Source organism: Zingiber officinale, chromosome 1B (genome assembly GCF_018446385.1).
Source record: "Zingiber officinale cultivar Zhangliang chromosome 1B, Zo_v1.1, whole genome shotgun sequence".
NCBI lineage: Eukaryota > Viridiplantae > Streptophyta > Magnoliopsida > Zingiberales > Zingiberaceae > Zingiber > Zingiber officinale.
In genome coordinates, this window is record NC_055986.1 from 34,550,090 (window position 1) to 34,567,928 (window position 17,839).

At 39.2% G+C, this 17,839-nt stretch overlaps 1 non-coding gene across 1 annotated transcript; it reads right to left on the bottom strand.

Moving 5' to 3' along the window:
- Window positions 1-16,824: 16,824 nt before the first annotated feature.
- LOC121994451 lies at window positions 16,825-16,930 on the bottom strand. The gene has a single exon (XR_006115727.1). It is a non-coding gene; the product is annotated as a small nucleolar RNA R71 (small nucleolar RNA).
- Window positions 16,931-17,839: the final 909 nt, after the last annotated feature.

Genomic DNA, 17,839 nt, shown 5'->3' on the forward strand with positions numbered 1-17,839 from the left:
TTTTCTACGTTATTTTCTGTTTATCTATTTATGCAAGTGTTAGCTTAAGAGTTCGAGAATGGTTGGTTTTTTAATTTTTATTTTCAGGCTATCCAACCCCCCCTCTAGCCGGCCGCAACGGTCCTACACTTGTATTTATTTTATTGTACTTATTTATCATGTTTAACTTCATTTATCGTGTTATTACTTGTTGTTTAACCCTAATTTTAACTTGGATTGATGTACATCAAAAAGGGAGAGATTGTAAATACCCACGTGGTGGTTTCGATGTGGTCAACCAAGTTAAGTTAGGTCCTGTTGTGTTTGATTCTTGTGTATAAGTGTGCAAGAGCTTAGAAACACAAGAAGTCGAGCAAAAGACACAGCTAGCAAGAAGATGACATGAGAAGGGAGTCGATGAGCTTGGTGCATCCGAAGGACGAGATGCTGAGGAAGAGTACACCGGTGGATGAGAAGGATGCACGCATCGGTCCAAGGGATGAGAAGCCGAGGAGGAAGACTGCTCGAGGAGAAGGTTGGAGTTGGGTTCGGGTGAGCTCAACTTCGGTTAGCCAGAGAATCACCTACACGAAGAGATCGGTGTTTAGCTGAGTTGCGCTGTGGAAGGCACCTTCTATGGTTAGAAGGTGCCTTCAATGAACAGTACAAAGGCGCCTTCTACCCTTAGAAGGCGCCTTCCAATAGTCATTTACTATGGATAGAGTTTAATCCACTGCAGATAAAATTTATCCGATAGAAGGGGCCTTGGATCATCTTGGAGGCGCCTTCAAACTGTGGATAGAGTTTTCCAAGGGCTATAAAAGGACCTCTGGACCTAGGAAATAGACAACAACTCTAGTATTCATTTCCTAGTTCTTTTCTGAGCATTCAATGAGTATAAGAGGCTTCTCCACCTTCAACGAAGGAGTTTTTTAGTATTTTTCATTTACCTTGGATTAACAACCACCTAGGTTGTAACCAAGTAAATTCTTCTGCCTCTTTTATTTTGTAGTTGTTCAATTAACCTGTTATAATTGTGTGATTGCTATTAATCTGAGTTGAGAGATCGAGAAAGATTTCTTTTATATTTGATAAGAAATTCACCACCCTCTTACCGGCCCCTCTGCACCAACAACCATGACCCTTTAGCTTGCTAACACTACTTAAAGATATCCCTTGGGTATTCTAGAGGGCATGCTGGTAAAAGTAGGAGACTTTATTTTACCTACTTGCTTCATTGTACTTGAAATGGATGAAGACTCTAGGATCCCTGTCATATTAGGGAGGTCTTTTATAGTCACCATCGGAGTAGTAAAAAATCACAAACTCTCCTTAGCGATAGCCAATAGGTGAGGATAAAATTGAATTTGACTTATCTAAAACTATTGATGAATTACATGTAGAAAATTTATGTCATAGGATATACAAGGTTCACATGACAGAAGAATGGTCACCAAATGAAACAACAAACAACAAGGGTGGAGCACCAAAGAAGGGAGGAAATTACATAATCCCAGCGATTGAAGAAAAGGATTGAGCCTAGAACTGAAGACAACCTCGGTAAGGGGCAAAATTTCCCCAAAGCCAAGGCTCCAAGTTGAATAAAAATACGGATAAAGCTAATGATATAAAATAGCACTTTTGGAGAGGCAACCCAGCTTTAATTAATATTTTTCTTTAGTATTTAAGAATTCCTTTCTTTTAATTTTCATTTTAGTTTTGTGTTTTAATTTTTTCACCAGGGTAGGGGTATCCAAGAACTGGACGTAACTATAGTTACAAGGCATAGGAATCATATAACGCCCCACATGTCACACCGTCGCACGCTTTCAAAATGCCAACTGCAGAAAAGTCCACCGCCCGACGATGTGTTTTCACACTACTATGGTGCTTGAGGATTAGGGGCTTAAAACCATAGATCTGGTCGTGCACTTTAAATTTCCAATTGTGCCTCTCTCTCGTCTCCACCAATATCTCTTTCCTTCCTCCTCCCCAATCTTTCTAAAGCCCTAAAGATCTTTCCCAATCACTCCAAAACCTCTACTTTCTCATCTTCTTCCTCACCTCAAGCATCAATCCAAGACCAAAGCAAACATGTCCAAGATAATGAAGCATGGAGGAACCCAACATCCAAGGACAAAGAAAAACGGAAGGAACGCAATGAGGTAACTAATCCCTATGATGTTATTTTCCTCAATGATGATCAAGAATCTAGATTTGAAGCATTAATGAAGCTGATCCTATCTGAAATCTACAAAGATGTACGCTAGCTCCGGTGAATGATGATTTTCGATGAAGATAACCTCCTGGAGATCTAGAAGAAGTCCTCCGTGATCCTACGCATAGTGAGACAAACCAGCAAATCGTTAGTGGCCTAAGATCGGGGTGGGGATCCCTGGCTAGGCCCTCCGACTCTCAAGTTAGTTTCTCTCTCAAAGGTGGAAGAAAAGAAGAAGAAGTGTAACTGAAGTGAAACAGATTTTAGATGTTAGAACTTGCGTACCTTTAAGGAATAATCCTTTAAGAAATCTTTTTTGTACCCCAGATATACCTCTTTTGTTGTTTGTGACTTGTATTTGTGATGAGAACACGTCATTATAACTGAAGAAGCTTCTAGAAAATATTTCCCACCAAATCTGTTAGGTTGTTATATTTTCAGCCGGTCCATTAAACCAGTCGCATATATAATAAGAATACCATCTGTGAGGTGTGTCTCGGCCGGTCATTCAAGCCAGCCATACATGTTAAGAATATCTCTTGTTGGTCATGTCTCGGTTGGTCGTTAAGGTCGGCCGCATATATGAACTCATTGGTACCTGCTTATTAAGAACCATATATAGAAGTAAGTACCTTTATGCTCGGGTGGGCTTTGTTCGACCGGGCATATATGAATACATGGGTGCTCGCTCGGCCTTCGGTCGGCTGATAACATGCTGAGAATCATGCCTTTATGCTCGGGCGAACTTTGTCCGACCGAACATATATGAGCATGTGGGTGCTCGCTTGGCCTTCGGTCAGCCAGTAATATACTAGAAGTCATACATAAGGCTAAGTGCATTTACGCTCGGGCGGGCTTTACCTAGCTGAGCGTGTATGAGCACATGAGTGCTCGCTCGACCTTCGGTCGGCTGGTAACATGCTGAAAATCATATATAAGGCTAAATGCCTTTATGCTCAGGCGGACTTTGCCTGGCCGAGCATATATGAGCATGTGGGTGCTCGCTCGTCTTTCAATCGGTCGGTAATATACTAGAAGTCATACATAAGGCTAAGTGTCTTTATGCTTGGGCGGGCTTTACCCGGCTGTGTGTGTATGAGCACATGAGTGCTCGCTCGGCCTTCGGTCGATCGATAACATGCTTAAAATCATATATAAGGCTAAATGCCTTTATGCTCGGGCGAGTTTTGCCGCCTGAACATATATGAGTACGTGAGTGCTCGCTCGGCCTTCGGTTAGCCGATAACATGTTGAAAATCATATATGAGGCTAAATGCCTTTATGCTCAGGAGGATTTTGTCCGATCGAGCATATATGAGCACGTGGGTGCTCGCTCGGCCTTCGGTCGGCCAGTAGCATGCTGAGAATCATATATAAGGCTAAATGCCTTTATGCTCGAGCGGATTTTATCCGGTCGAGCATATATGAGCATGTGGGTGATCGCTTGGTCTTTGGCCAGCCGGTAATATACTAGAAGTTATACATAAGGCTAAGTGCCTTTACGCTAGGGCGAGTTTTACCCGGCTGAGCGTGTATGCGCACATGAGTGCTCGCTCGACCTTCGGTCGGCTGGTAACATGCTGAAAATCATATATAAAGCTAAATGTCTTTATGCTCGAGCGGATTTTGCTCGGCCAAGCATATATGAGCACGTGGGTGCTCGCTCGGCCTGCACTCGACCGGCCACATATCCCTCCTATCATTCTTGACCTAAACCCCTTTTTCACTCACAAAGCTGACTTATCATAACCTATATCACTAACCTCCCCTTCAAGTCTAGTCAAAGGAGGTATAGCCGACTGACTAGACCTAAGTTTTCTGTCCTTTTTCTGAACATTTCATACCTATTACAGTGATCCCATGACACCCTCAGCATATATATTGTGACCAAGTTAAAAAGAGGTGTGATCCTAACTTCTGCAACACCAACCTTTACTCTTTCTTGGTTCACTCTCTTACTATTGAGAGTTATGGCTTCAAATCTTCCTCCTTGAGATCAACTATTGTCCAAGAAAGAGAAGTCTTTGGCGGAGGCTATGCAAGCCTTAGATCTACATCACTCACACCAAAGAGAGCTAGAAGTACGTCTACTAGCAGCTCAATCTCAAGTTTGATCTGAAGTGGCTTTGAGGGACAAAACTTATTTAGATTTAAAGCAAAAGACTGAGGAGTTAGATGATCTGAGAGCTCTACATGCTTCAGAAATAATTATTTTGACCAGGAAAGTTCATGTAGACGGTTTACTGATATCGCAATAACAACAAGACTTGGACCAACAGAAAGCTAAGGTAAATTTTTTACAAGCTGAATTAGATCAGGTCAAATTAGAGCTAGCTTCTTTGCCACAAACCTAAGAGGGTGAATCACACAAGCACAAGAGGATAGGACAAACATCTACTCTCTGTCCAGGCTGCCATTCTACCACACGCCCGCACTTGGGATGAGAAGAACAATCTGGTAGCTCCAAGAAACATGACAAGTAGAAAATTATTTATCTACTGTATCCATTTATGGAAGATTCTCGGAAGTCTAAGAGTTATGATTGTATAATTACTAATGATAATATAAAGTTCTATGTTTATGTCTGGTTATGCTTTTTACCTCGCTTGTCCAAGTACCTTTAAATCCGGTCGAATTTATACCGGCCCGGGTATATACTTACCTAGACACTCATATGTCATATTTTAATTAAATCCTACCACCTTTGAGTCCAACTGGTGTTTTCCATTCAAGCTTGCAAACATCTTCTTGGCTTTAGTCATCCTACCGCTTAAAATATTAGTTTACTGTAATACATATCACTAACTCAACCTGAGTTTTCCCTTTGTTCGCCAAACTCATTATTATTTATTTATTTATTTATTTATTTATTACTATATTTTGAGATTTGCGTGATTTTTCAAAATGGTCTTGTTGGTAATTGGTCCTTCAACGGAAAGAGAATGTTCAAAGATATGATGGTTCAGTATATGATTTGATCTATTCTATCTATCATAAATGTCTCTTCTTGGACAAACGTCACGTAGCATTTTCCCCCCTTTTTCTAAGTCACCCTTGGTATTCTTTTCGTTCGTGTCTTATTGCACATTCTTCTTGGCAAATCAACGACTCTCCTCTATCGAATCATTTTAATCTAACGGCGATCCTTATCTTGTCCTAAAATCCTACGTCTTTTTTAACTCTTTACTCTTCATCTTCCTCCAGTTACTCTTTGGTGATTCTCTTTTCCGACTTCCTTCAACAACTCGCGCTTCTTCATCTTCCTTGGTCTTCTTCTGTGACCTTCTTTCCTTAAGGACTCAATAAGTCGCTTATTCCTTGAGTGTTTCTATTTTTCACCATGGCTGAAGAATCTTTACTCCCTTGGTACGCTCAAATTCATTCCTCCTTTATCACTGCAGACCGAACTTCCATCCATTCTCTATATGAAATCCCTAAAGAATATCATATTAGGCTCTCACAACCTGACGCTCATCCCTATCTTCCTCCTGATGACTGTGTTACCTTTTTCAAAGATCAGTTAGTTATGGGTTTACGTTTTTCCATTCCTCCATTCTTGATAGATATAAGTCAATATTTTAGTATTCCTTTACAATAATTTACCCCGAACGTTTTAGATATCTATGTGGGTTGTATATGATATTTTGCCTCTTCAATATATCTCCTACTCCTCAAATTTTTTTTCATATTTTCTTATCCTAAAAAATTGGAGCAAGGAGTATTTCTCTTTCAATCTCTCTCGAAGATGGTGTTCTTTGAAGGAATACCTTCATCCATCAAGGGTTGAAAATCACATTTTTTTTCTTTGTCAAATTCCTGGGCCCATTGCATGGTCCACCAAATGGCAATCTTCCTTTCCTTCTCTCCCTGACATAAGAGAGCTTCATCAACAACCCATTTTTTCTGAATATTCCAGTAAATTACTAGGTTACCGCTTTCGCATTCACCAATGGATACGCGGTGATCTCTTATATCTTTTTGGCTTAAGCCCTGTTCAGAAGAGCCTACAATGTTCCCTTGGTAAGTTCCGACATTCTAACAATCCCTCCTTTACTAACTAAAATACTCTTTTATTTGTTGCAGTGGATGCTATATTCAGAGCTTTGGTTGATGAGGCAATTCACCTAGAAGAGAAGGAATTACTAGATAAGGAACAAGAGCTCAGAGCAGAACTTAATATTGCATCAGCTCAAGCATCTGATGCTCCTTTACCTGAGCCTTCAATGCAACCAACGCTCACTTCTAGCTCTCATACCACTTTTGGGGAGGCATCCACAAGTTTATCTCCGGAGGGCATCCCTTTAGAGCTACAAGAACAGGCTCCAAAAGCTACTCCCATAAGAAAATGCCTTGGGCGAAGGTTAACATTAGCACCTCTCCCCAAGAAATGGGCTATATTTGCTCCTGAGGATACACCTACAGGAGATATCCAATCCTCTTCTCCGAAACCTACCCTCTCTTCCTTGTACCCTATGCTTGCTTCTCCACCCATTCAACCACCAGAAGATCCTTCTGTTCCATGTTCCAGTTTGGATCCTGAATTCCTGATGATTTTTCCAGAACCAATTTCTTTACCGACCCAAGGACTTAGGGTTCTCCTATTCTTCTCTTCTCTCCTCCTTTGCTTCATAATTATTTATCATCCTCTTCCACATCTGCTCCTATCCTCTCAATATTATTTTTTGGGTCTTTAACTATAGTTTGGGTAGAGGCTTGTAAAGAACTTGAGAAGCTCACTTCTACTGATTGGGCTGACAAGTTTTCTTTTGAAGAAACTAAGGTAGCATGCCCTTCGTCCCTTTGTTTTTCCATTAATACATTCTAACAATAACTTTCCTTTCTAATAACGGTGAGTTATTAGTATGAATGTGGCCCGTCACCTATATGACTTGTCTCAAGAAGTCGTCAAGCTGAGACAGCAAACCTCTGGAGCATCTTCTTCTCATGCCTCTAAAGAGTTAGTAGAGTTATCCAACCAGTTACAAGAGACTCGAAAACTTCTCGAGGCAGAAATTGAAAATCCAAGTAAATGGAAAGTTTCTATAGAGAATTTTGAATCTCAGGCTAAATCAGAGATCATCCTTCGCACTGAACTGACAGCCAAAGTAGACAAGTATACTGTTGAGAATACTCAATTGGTATCTCAGTTGCAAGCATCAAAGGATGTCCATACTTTAGAATTGACTGCTAAAGATGCTGATTTGGCGTCTAAAAACTCTGAGCTAAACTCTTTACGTTCATCCTTAACCACAGTTAAAGCAGAGCTTTCCTCCAAATAGTACAAATTAAAAGCTTCTCAAGATGCTCTGGCAGATTATATGTTTGTTCCCCAAGCTGTTATAATTCTAGATTTAATTTTCTAGATGTTTCTATAATGAATAATAATTATTAACTCTTTTTTTTCCTTATTTCTTATGATGTTCTGCCTATTGTCACCCTTTATTGAAGGGTTGAATTATTTTAGCCTTAGCATTTATTTAAGTTTTATTCGTTCGAATCTATTTTATTGCCTTTAAGATTATCACATATTAATTTTCCTATAAGCTCACTTCTAGGTTTCAATTTCACCCGCACTTAATATTCGGCCGGTCTTTGGTGACCGGTTGAGTTTACATTTATGTTTAGTTTCCTCCGAACTTAATACTCGACCAGCCTTTGATGACCTGTCGAATTTACTTTTGTATTTAATTTTGTCCGAACTTAATATTCGACCGGCCTTTGATGACCGATTGAATTTATATACATATATCTTTAGCTTATTTTTGAACTCAGTCGACCAGCAATGGCTGACCGAGTTTATATATATATATTCTAAACTAGTCCTGAAATTCAATCGGCTAGTATCGACCGACCGAATTCATAATACAAGAAGTATATAATATTTAATCTCTTCTGGGATCTCAAAAATATTTTGAGTTCAATCTTGGTAATGACTCTAATATCTTAGGAATGCAACTTTTTGTATCGACTACCAATATTATTTCGTCATTGGTGACACGCGTGTCTATGACATTTGGTATGTACCTATTTCATTATGTCCACCGCCTTATCAATCCATCCAACGGCTCCTCTCCAGTCCCGCTTTTCTTATCACCTTAATCTAATGTTTCTACTTGAAACACCTTTTTCGATACCCTACCAAGGCTTTTAAAGAGAAAAGAGAGGAAAATCCCTAATATTTCGTCTTCTTCCTCTAGTTCGCATATCTTTTATCCTTCGCTTTCTGCTAACTCTTCTTGTTCTTCCTACTCCCTCTTGTTAAACAATGTCGACCTTTGATGAGTGATACACTCAGTGCTCTTCCAAGTTTTCTGTGTCAAAAGCCTGTGAGCTTAAATGGAACTATAACTTTCCTACATACCTGGCCATTCCTACCCCCAAGGATCGTCCTCCTCTTCCTCCTCCAGAAAATGTGGCGATATTTTGGGAACAGGTTTTATGTGGGTTCAGATTTCCTATTCATCCTTTCTTTGTTGATGTTAGTAGATATTGACTTCCCCCTGAATCAACTCATTCCCTAATCATTCTCTATTATGGTTGGTTTTGTTGTCGTTTCCCGTTTACTCGACTTTCCTTTATCACCTCGATTTTTCCATCACATTTTTGTTCCTCGTCAAGTGGAAGATATCATTTTTAAGTTTCAATCACGCCCTAAAATCACTCTATTCTATAGAATTCCCCCTCAAGGAGAATGGCGGGATGAGTTTTTCTTTATGCATCTTCCTTCTCCACCACCATACCTAATAACTTAGCATTAGAATCTTTCCCCCATTCCTCAATTAGGCGATATCTTGTAAGATCCTGCTCTCGGTTCTTCTATGAGGAAATTAAACGGTGCAAAGTTTAACTTGCCTGTCCTAATTGCCGAAGGCCTATTATTTACTTTTGGTCTTAGCACATCAAATGATGTGCGTAGATTATATACACTTTTATGCATGTTTGGACGCACATCTACTTGTATTTCATTAGCATAATTTATGTTTATTACACCCTATTTCATTATAATGTCATACTTCCATTATATTTTGTTCGGAGATCTGCTTTTCGCATATTTTTATTGACAGGATGCATATTGGAGCGAAAATCGAGCAAAAATGCACACGAGAACAACTTTGGAAGAAATCAAGACAAGGTCGTGTGAGCCACACGACCGTGTAAGCATCCTGTGGCCAGGCAACACACGGTCGTGCCAAATGGCACAACCATGCCAACTTTCCAGAGGCGCAGAAGGTCATGGTCGTGTGACTTTGGCAGAGACGAAGAAGGTTATGACCGTGTGTCCCACACGACCGTGTGTCCCACACGACCGTGTGTCCCACACGGTCGTGTGACCAGAGCCGAGGCCAAGAAGAAGTCGGCCGTGTAGATCCACACGGCCGTACCGCATGGATGTGTGGTACAGACCGACCGTGTCACCCCCGTAGTGTATCCAGCACATGGCCGTGTAGATCTACACGGTCGTGCAACATTTTCAGAGGCTAAGCATTGCCAGGTCCTGTATGCCACATGGCTATGTAGTATTTCCAGAGGCCAAGATTGGCACGACCGTGTGAGCCACATGACCGTGTAAGCCATCCAGAGAGGGAGCATGGCACGGTCGTGCGAAGGCCACACGGCCGTGTGACCCTGGCCGAGAGCAAACACTTCCAGGTCGTGTGGGATCCACACGGCCGTGTCACGGGTCGTGTGGTGACCATGCCCTTCTCTATAAAAGGGGTTATTCTCTCCATTTCACACATCTAGGGTTTGGGACTCTGTCCCTCTCCTTGGGGAAGGGTTCTCCCCTTAGGGGAAAATCCTAGAGCTTCATTCACCTCCATCCCTTCATGATCCGTCCATTTCCGAAGCAAGGAAGCATCCCCAAGACATCGGAAATATCGGCAAGCATCTCTTCTTCCCCTCCTTCTCACATCTAGGATTGTAAGTATGCTTTACTTTATGTTTTGGGGATGTTCTTCCTTTGCAATAGAGTAAATCTCCAGATCTAGGATGTAGGAAGTATTTGTGATGTAATGGAGATGTAAAACTATGTGGATTTTCCATGTTTCTATTCAATTACTTGTTAATGTCTTGTTTATGTTTGATGATGTATGTGTGTGTGTGTGTGAATGCTTATATATATATATATATATATATATATATATATATATATATATATATATATATATATATCTTTTGCATATTTTATCAAATGGTTGTATAGAATTGTTAATCACGTAGGGGGAATACCCTAGATCGTATGATCGAGGGGCGTCGTGACAGGGCTGCCCTACTAATGGACTTCTAGGGTATCACCTTGAAAGGAGCAGCAAATCTCCACAAGGAAGTAGGAGATCGAGCATAATCACTATTTCTATCTCTATGTTATTGTGTGTTAGTGTGTTTCTATGTTGTATGACTGAGGGACATCGTGACAGGGTTACCCCGCTAATGGACTTCATAGGAATCACTTCCATTTAGTAGCATAGGACATAGAGTAGGAGATCATGCCGGCTTATCCACTCTTCCTACAAGAGCATGAACATAGAGGATAGGAACTAAGCAATCAATGTAACATCGCCTAGCATTACAAGGAAACTGAAATCCTAGAATCTATCATCCTCCATCCTCTAGCTCAACCCCTCTTAAGATCCATTATCTCTCTTCCCTTTTCTCTTTCTCTTACTTTCTTTTCTCACCAATTTTACGTTTGTCTAGATATTCACCGTGTAAAGTTAACTAGTGCTTAATCAACAACCCCTGTGGATACGATATCTTTTTATTACTGACGACAAAATCGTGTACTTGCGGTTGCGTAACATATTTTTGGCGTTGTTGTGGGGGACTATTTTCGATTAACATTAGTTGATTAGCATATGAGTTACTCTAGACATTTTTCTTTTTCCTTTTGTCTTTTTTTTTCTTGTTTTCATTATGCACTTTCTTTCTACAATTTAAATTTTGCATTTTCATTTTTGTTACTTCTACATGTCTATCTTGTTCTGACTATAAACATTTAGATGGATATGTTTAAACTGATTACTAGATTGAAAGCTCTATTTCAAAAGTTTAACCAAATGTCTATTATGAACTCTAATACTCTTTTATGTGAGATTTGTTGTGCAACTAGTCATATATATGATAATTGTCCAGCATTGTTTGACCGTCCATATAGAATGTATGTTGAAAGAAGGGGTGTTTTCTCTAACTTTAATCATAGTTCAGAGCAAAATTTTTGTAAAGCTTACAATGAAATAGACCATTCAATTGAGAGTTGCAACAAGCTATACAATTTGGGAACATCAATAGATGAACTCGATAGAAAGATAGATGAAAAGGCTTCATCAAATTCACACACATATGGCTCTGACTCGAAGGACCCCCAATTTTCATCATTTGTGAATAGAATGTTGAAAGGTTTAGAGGAGGTTCTATCTATTCAAAATGAAACACTCAAGGACATCAAGAAAATGAAAATGAGAAAATACTATGATGAACTTGAGGATCTTGAATCTGAGACTTTGATAAAGGAGTGCACCACTTTAATTCCATTACCTCCTAATATCAAAGATCTAGAAGAGCCTTTCCTTCCTACATCTGAACCAATTTATAGTCATGTTGTAGAGGGATGTGTAGGGATGACCCAAGAATCACTCTCCTTAGTCACACAACCATTAGTCACTTTGGATGATGTAAGACATGAACTAATTGATGTTGAGAGTGTAGGGACTTGTGCAATAGAAGCTAAGTCTCAAGAATCACCTCTTTTAGAAAGACCACCACTTGAGCCACAACCTTCCTTATTTAAATTCCAAACCATGTTCGATGATTTGCTTACATTAGTGATTAGTAAGATTCAAATTTCAATTGATTTATCTACTATTACTAATCAATTCTTTTTTTAGCATGGTGGTAGCAGGACATACGTTGCACAAGAGTCACAAGGACATGATAGGGTTGAACCTTTGAAGGAGAGCATATTTGTTGAAAAACTGAGAGCCCTAAAATATCTTACCCCTCCAAGAGCGAGATTTAGATGAATCTAATGAGGTGGTCGAGCTAATGACTTTAAACAAGCGCTTCTTGGGAGGCAACCCAAGTTCATTTTCCTTGTTTTCTTTTATGTCTTTAGTTCTTTCTAGTTTCATTTCTTTATAATAAACATGTATCCTCTACTTAATTTTTGTTGTCTACCTTCTTTTATAGGACTTAAAGATTAGGAGGAGTGCAACTACATGGTGGAGAAGTTAATGACATGGGCATTTGGAGCTCATCACTTGGTAACTTCTCTTACTTTTAATCTCCTCCATATTATTTTTAGTTTTCATTGGGACAATAAAAAGTTTAAGTCTGGAATTAGTTTACCTTTCGGTATATTCTTCTTTTTGCATAATAAAATTTTGTTTTTGCTAGTTGCATCATTCATCATATCATGATTGTTTGTTCCTTATTGCAAAATACTAGTATGTGATTTATGTGTTACTCATTGTGCTAGTATGTTTAGTGGTCTATCTTTTTTTATCTATGATAGCATGAAGTGAGCAATGTTTTTACTGTAAGAGTTTAAGTATTCACCTTGTTTTAGGATCTCTTACACATCACCTAGTTTTGATGGTAGAAAACTCTAAAAATAGTCATGATTCATAGAACTTGATAAGTACTAGTGTTTCAATGGTGACTTCTTAAACTGCATTTTGGTTACTGGATGAGGCTCGAGTCATGTCAACTCATTTGGAAAAATCAAAATATCCCAACATTTGCATTTATGTGTATTTGTGTACAAGTGTTGCATCTTGCAATCACTTTAAAAAATGAAATGATGAAAAAAAGAAAAAAAATGAATAAGGGATATAAAAAATAGTTGTCGTGAGTGGAAACTAACAAGTTACCCCTTTGAGACCAAGTTAGGTTACTGGAAAATAACTGCTATGTTTCTCTTGATATCGAGCATACCTTTGAGACCTTGGATAGATTGAGAAGGATGAACCAAGCGTGTGACAGATAAGTGTCTATCGCCAGATGCATAAGGAACACAGTTTTATAACGACTTGACTAGGCTTAGGGATTGATACTTGATAAACATAGGTCACCATTGCACTGAGCACGGAGGAGTACTACTTAGGTCATACTCAAACTACTTTTATATCTTGCTCACTAATAAAATCATTTGATAGGATTAGATTGACTAGCTAGAGATTATGATGCACTATTTAACCACATGAGTTTAGATGCAGTTTTTGCTTGAGGACAAGCAAAGGTTTAAGTCTTGGGGTGTAATGTGTGTAGATTATATACACTTTTATGTATGTTTGGATGCACATCTACTTGTATTTCATTAGCATAATCTATGTTTATTGCACCCTATTTTATTATAATGTCATACTTCCATTATCTTTTGTTCGAAGATCTGCTCTTTGCATATTTTTATTGACAGGATGCATATTGGAGCGAAAATGGAGCAAAAATGCACACGAGAATAACTTTGGAAGAAATCAAGACAAAGTCGTGTGAGTCACACGGCCATGTAAGCATCTTGTGGCCAGGCAGCACACGGTCGTGCCAACTTTCCAGAGGCGCAGAAGGCCACGGCCGTGTGAATTGATGTTTGTAAATATTATGATTGTTTATGCATGATTTAATGCACATTCACTTACTTTATACGTATATATTCTTTACATAATCACCTCTTTTATCATGTACTCATCATATATACTCTTTTGTTCGGATATCTTCTCTTTGTTTGGTTTTGTGTTGATAGGGACAACTTTCGGAGCAAAAACAGCAATTGTCGACGAACCGGAACGAGCCAGAGAACACGACCGTGCAACCTCGCACGACCGTGCAACCTCGCACGACCGTGTGGCTAAACAGAAGAGGAACAGTGCACGGCCGTGCAACTCTTGCACGGCCGTGCGACCAACTAGAGGCAGATCAAAGCATGGTCGTGCATACTTGCACGGTCGTGCCCCCCACGACCGAAGCCAAGCAAGGAATGGTCGTGCAACCCTGCACGACCATGCCCCAGGAGCCGAGCCCGAAGTTCACACGGCCGTGCCAATTGGCACGATCGTGAAGCGCGACCAGAGACAAGAAAGGGCATATGCCGTGCTATTCTCACACGGCCGTGACGCCGCAGCCGCGCCCTAGCCTATAAAAGGGTTTTAACCCTTCTTCTTCGGGGGGGGGGGGGGAAGCGGGGAAGCGAGCCGTCAGAGAGAGAATCGACTTGGTGTCGTTCCACGCCATCTAGGACCTCCGTCCAGCGATCCTTCATCACCACATCAACCTCAGAAGCAAAGGATTGGATCCGAAGATCACTCATCGTCGTTAGATAAGCGTCTTTTCTCTTTCTCTCTTCTTGTTTGAGAATTGTATGCTTAATATTATGTCTTCGAGATTTTCTCCGGCGTCTATGGAGTAGATTCCTTGTTCTAGGATGAGGGAGTAGTTGTGGATTGGTTTGATGTAAGACTCATACTTATGCCTTTATTTCATTGGATGATTTCGCTTGCTTTGTTTTGACTACTCAATCTCTATATCGTGTTAAATGATTGTATAGGAATTGCCTATCTCATAGAAAGAATATCTTAGATTGTACACCCGAGGGACCCTAGTGACAGGGGTAACCCATTCACGGACTTCTAGGGTACTTCCTTGAAAGGAGAGGCAACTCATCCACAAGGAAGTAAGAGACCAAACTAAGCTCCTTATCTCTATCCTTAGTGACACCAATTAGAGTAGTGTTCTTGTGATCTACCGAGGCACCCTAGTGATAGGGGTTAACCGTAACAGGATTTCATAGAGATCTTCTTTATTTGATACCTAAGAATAGATACTTCAGCTTCCGGTGAATGCATGTTGATGGACAATGAGTAAAGGATAGAATGTGATACATCAATACCACCATAATGAAATCGAACTCCTAGGACTCTTCATAAACCAAGTCTATTACTTCTTCTTTGCTAGTTCTCGTTTTCGTTTCCAAATCTCTTTTCTTTAGATAACTTACAACCATCGGTAGTTTAGCTAATCCTAAGTGAGTCATCGATAGTGCTTATAACCAGTCCTCGTGGGATCGATAATCTTTATTACTGCGACGAATCCGTGCACTTGCGGAATCGTAACAAGTTTTTCGCGTCGTTTCCGAGGACTGCGTCTATAACATTAGCAAAGTCATATTAGATTAGGTTAAACTTAGTTCCTTTTTCTTTTATCTTTCCTTTTTCTGATATTTTGCATTTTAGAGATAAATAATTTTATTCTTGCTTTTCTTTATTTTTTTTTTGTATTTTTCATTAAAATGCTAAAAAAAATAATATTACTTCATCTCTCTTCTTTATTATATTCCATATCTTATTTTTGCATGCGAAGAGCTAATCTTTCAGGACAACTTCTACCGTTCGATCCAGAGATCGATAGGACCTTCTTGAGAAGAAGAAATTTACAAAAAACATTTCAAGCCGCACAAGAATCTTCAGAGATGGCTGACAAACTATTGAAGGATTATGCAGATGCACGAGGGGTTCGGTCTAGTATCACTCGACCGCCAATCGAAGCTGATAATTTTGAAATCAAGCTTGCAGTAATTCACATGGTTCAACAGAATCAATTTGGAGGAGGATCGCACGATGATCCAAACCACCACTTAGGGTGCGTTTGGTTCAAGTTATCATGTATAACCTTAGTTATGTGATTATCAAGTAATCACATAACTAAGGTTATAGGGAATAAAACATAACCAAATGTTGTTTGGTTCAACCTAGGTAATGCAACAAAAACTTGTTTGTTTGAACGTTTAATGAATACCTTAATTTAATATTTTACCGTATTACCCTCGGTTACAAAACCAACTATACATATTATTATTATTATTATTATTATTTATTTATTTATTTTTTAATGTTTTTTTTACTTCCCTTTTTCCTGTATATTTTTTTTTTACTTTTTAATGTGTTTTTTTATTTTTTAATGTTTTTATATTTTTATATTATTTATATTTAAATTTTTTATTTTTTTACAATTTTTTATTTTTATTTTTATTTATTTATTTTATTTATTATTTTTATTTATTTATTTTGTTTTTTTATTTTTTATTTTTTTTATTTTTTAAAATTATTTATTTAAAAAAATTAAATTTTTTAATTTCAAATTTTTTAAAATATTTTTTTTATTTTTTTTTACATTTGTTAATATTTTTTTACATTTTTTTCTCTTTTTTTTCATGTTTTTTTTTATCAGAGGGTGTTTTTGATAAAAAAAATTCGTTAACCCTGGAATCAAGAAAAACTTTAGTTTTCTGATTCCGGGCTGCATGACCCTTTTGCTGACGTGTCGGCATGGAACATTACTTGGGAATCATCGAATACCTAAACCAAACAAGATTTTTGTTGATAACCTTGGATGGATAACCAAGGTTATCAAGAACAACCCCGAACCAAACGCACCCTTAGAGTTTTTCTACGAGATTTGTGGTACCATGCAAATGAACAAAGTCCCTCCAGAATCAGTGAGGTTATTGCTTTTTGGATTCTCCCTGAAAGACAGAGCTACGCAGTGGCTAAATTTCCTTCCAGCAAACAACATTACATCTTGGGAGCAGTGTGAGCAGAAATTCCTGGACAAATTCTACCCACCAAGCAAAACTGCTCACATGAGGAATTTGATCACAAGTTTCAAACAGATAGACTCAGAATCATTATTTGAAGTCTGGGACAGATTCAAAAGTATGCTAAGACAGTGCCCCCATCATGGCCTTCAGAAATAGTTGGTTCTACACACATTCTACAATGGAATCAACTATCACACGAAGGTATCCCTCGATTCTGCAGTAGGAGGAGTACTAATGAACAAGAGCCTTGATGAAGCTGAAGAGGTCATAGAGAATGTGGCACAGAACCACCATCAGTGGGCAACTGAAAGATCTGGTAGTTCTTTCTCAGAAATCCAATAAAGGCGTTAGGAAAATTTAACGTAGATGCAGTCACACTCATGTCTACAAAGCTGGATGCTCTGACCAAGAAGTTTGAGGCCATGGGAAACAACACGGCCAATGCAATAGTTTGTGCTTGCGCGCGAAACGTGTGGAAGTACAGATCATGCTCAAGATACTTGCCTCCTAGGGCCAATACAAGCACAAATAAACCAACTTGAGCAATGCGATGCACTAGTCAGTTACAACCAAAAGCAAAACAATCCATACTCCAACACATACAACCCTGGATGGAGGAACCACCCAAACTTTTCATACCAGAATAATCAAGATCAAGGGCCAGCAAAATAAAGCTATCAACCTGGGCAACAGAGCTACCCATCTGGACAACAGACTTATCAACAACAACCTTCACAGCTGTCCAGAATCGAAAAGATGCTTGAAGAAGCCCTCTCTGAGCAAAAAGAGATAAAGAATGAGATCAAGCAATTGACTCAAAGACTGGAAAATTCAGAAAAACATCAGAAGATGCAAGACAGCCAGATAGCCCAGATAGCCCAGTCTTTTTCAAGAGCACAGGGAACATTTCCAGGAAAGCATGATATAAACCCAGTAGAACACTACAACCGTATCGAGCTGAGGAGTGGACGAACTTTGGGAGACCCCCAAGTCACTATTCAGAAAGGACCTGACTTAGAGGAAGAGCCCTCTCCCCCACTGCCAAATTAGATCCA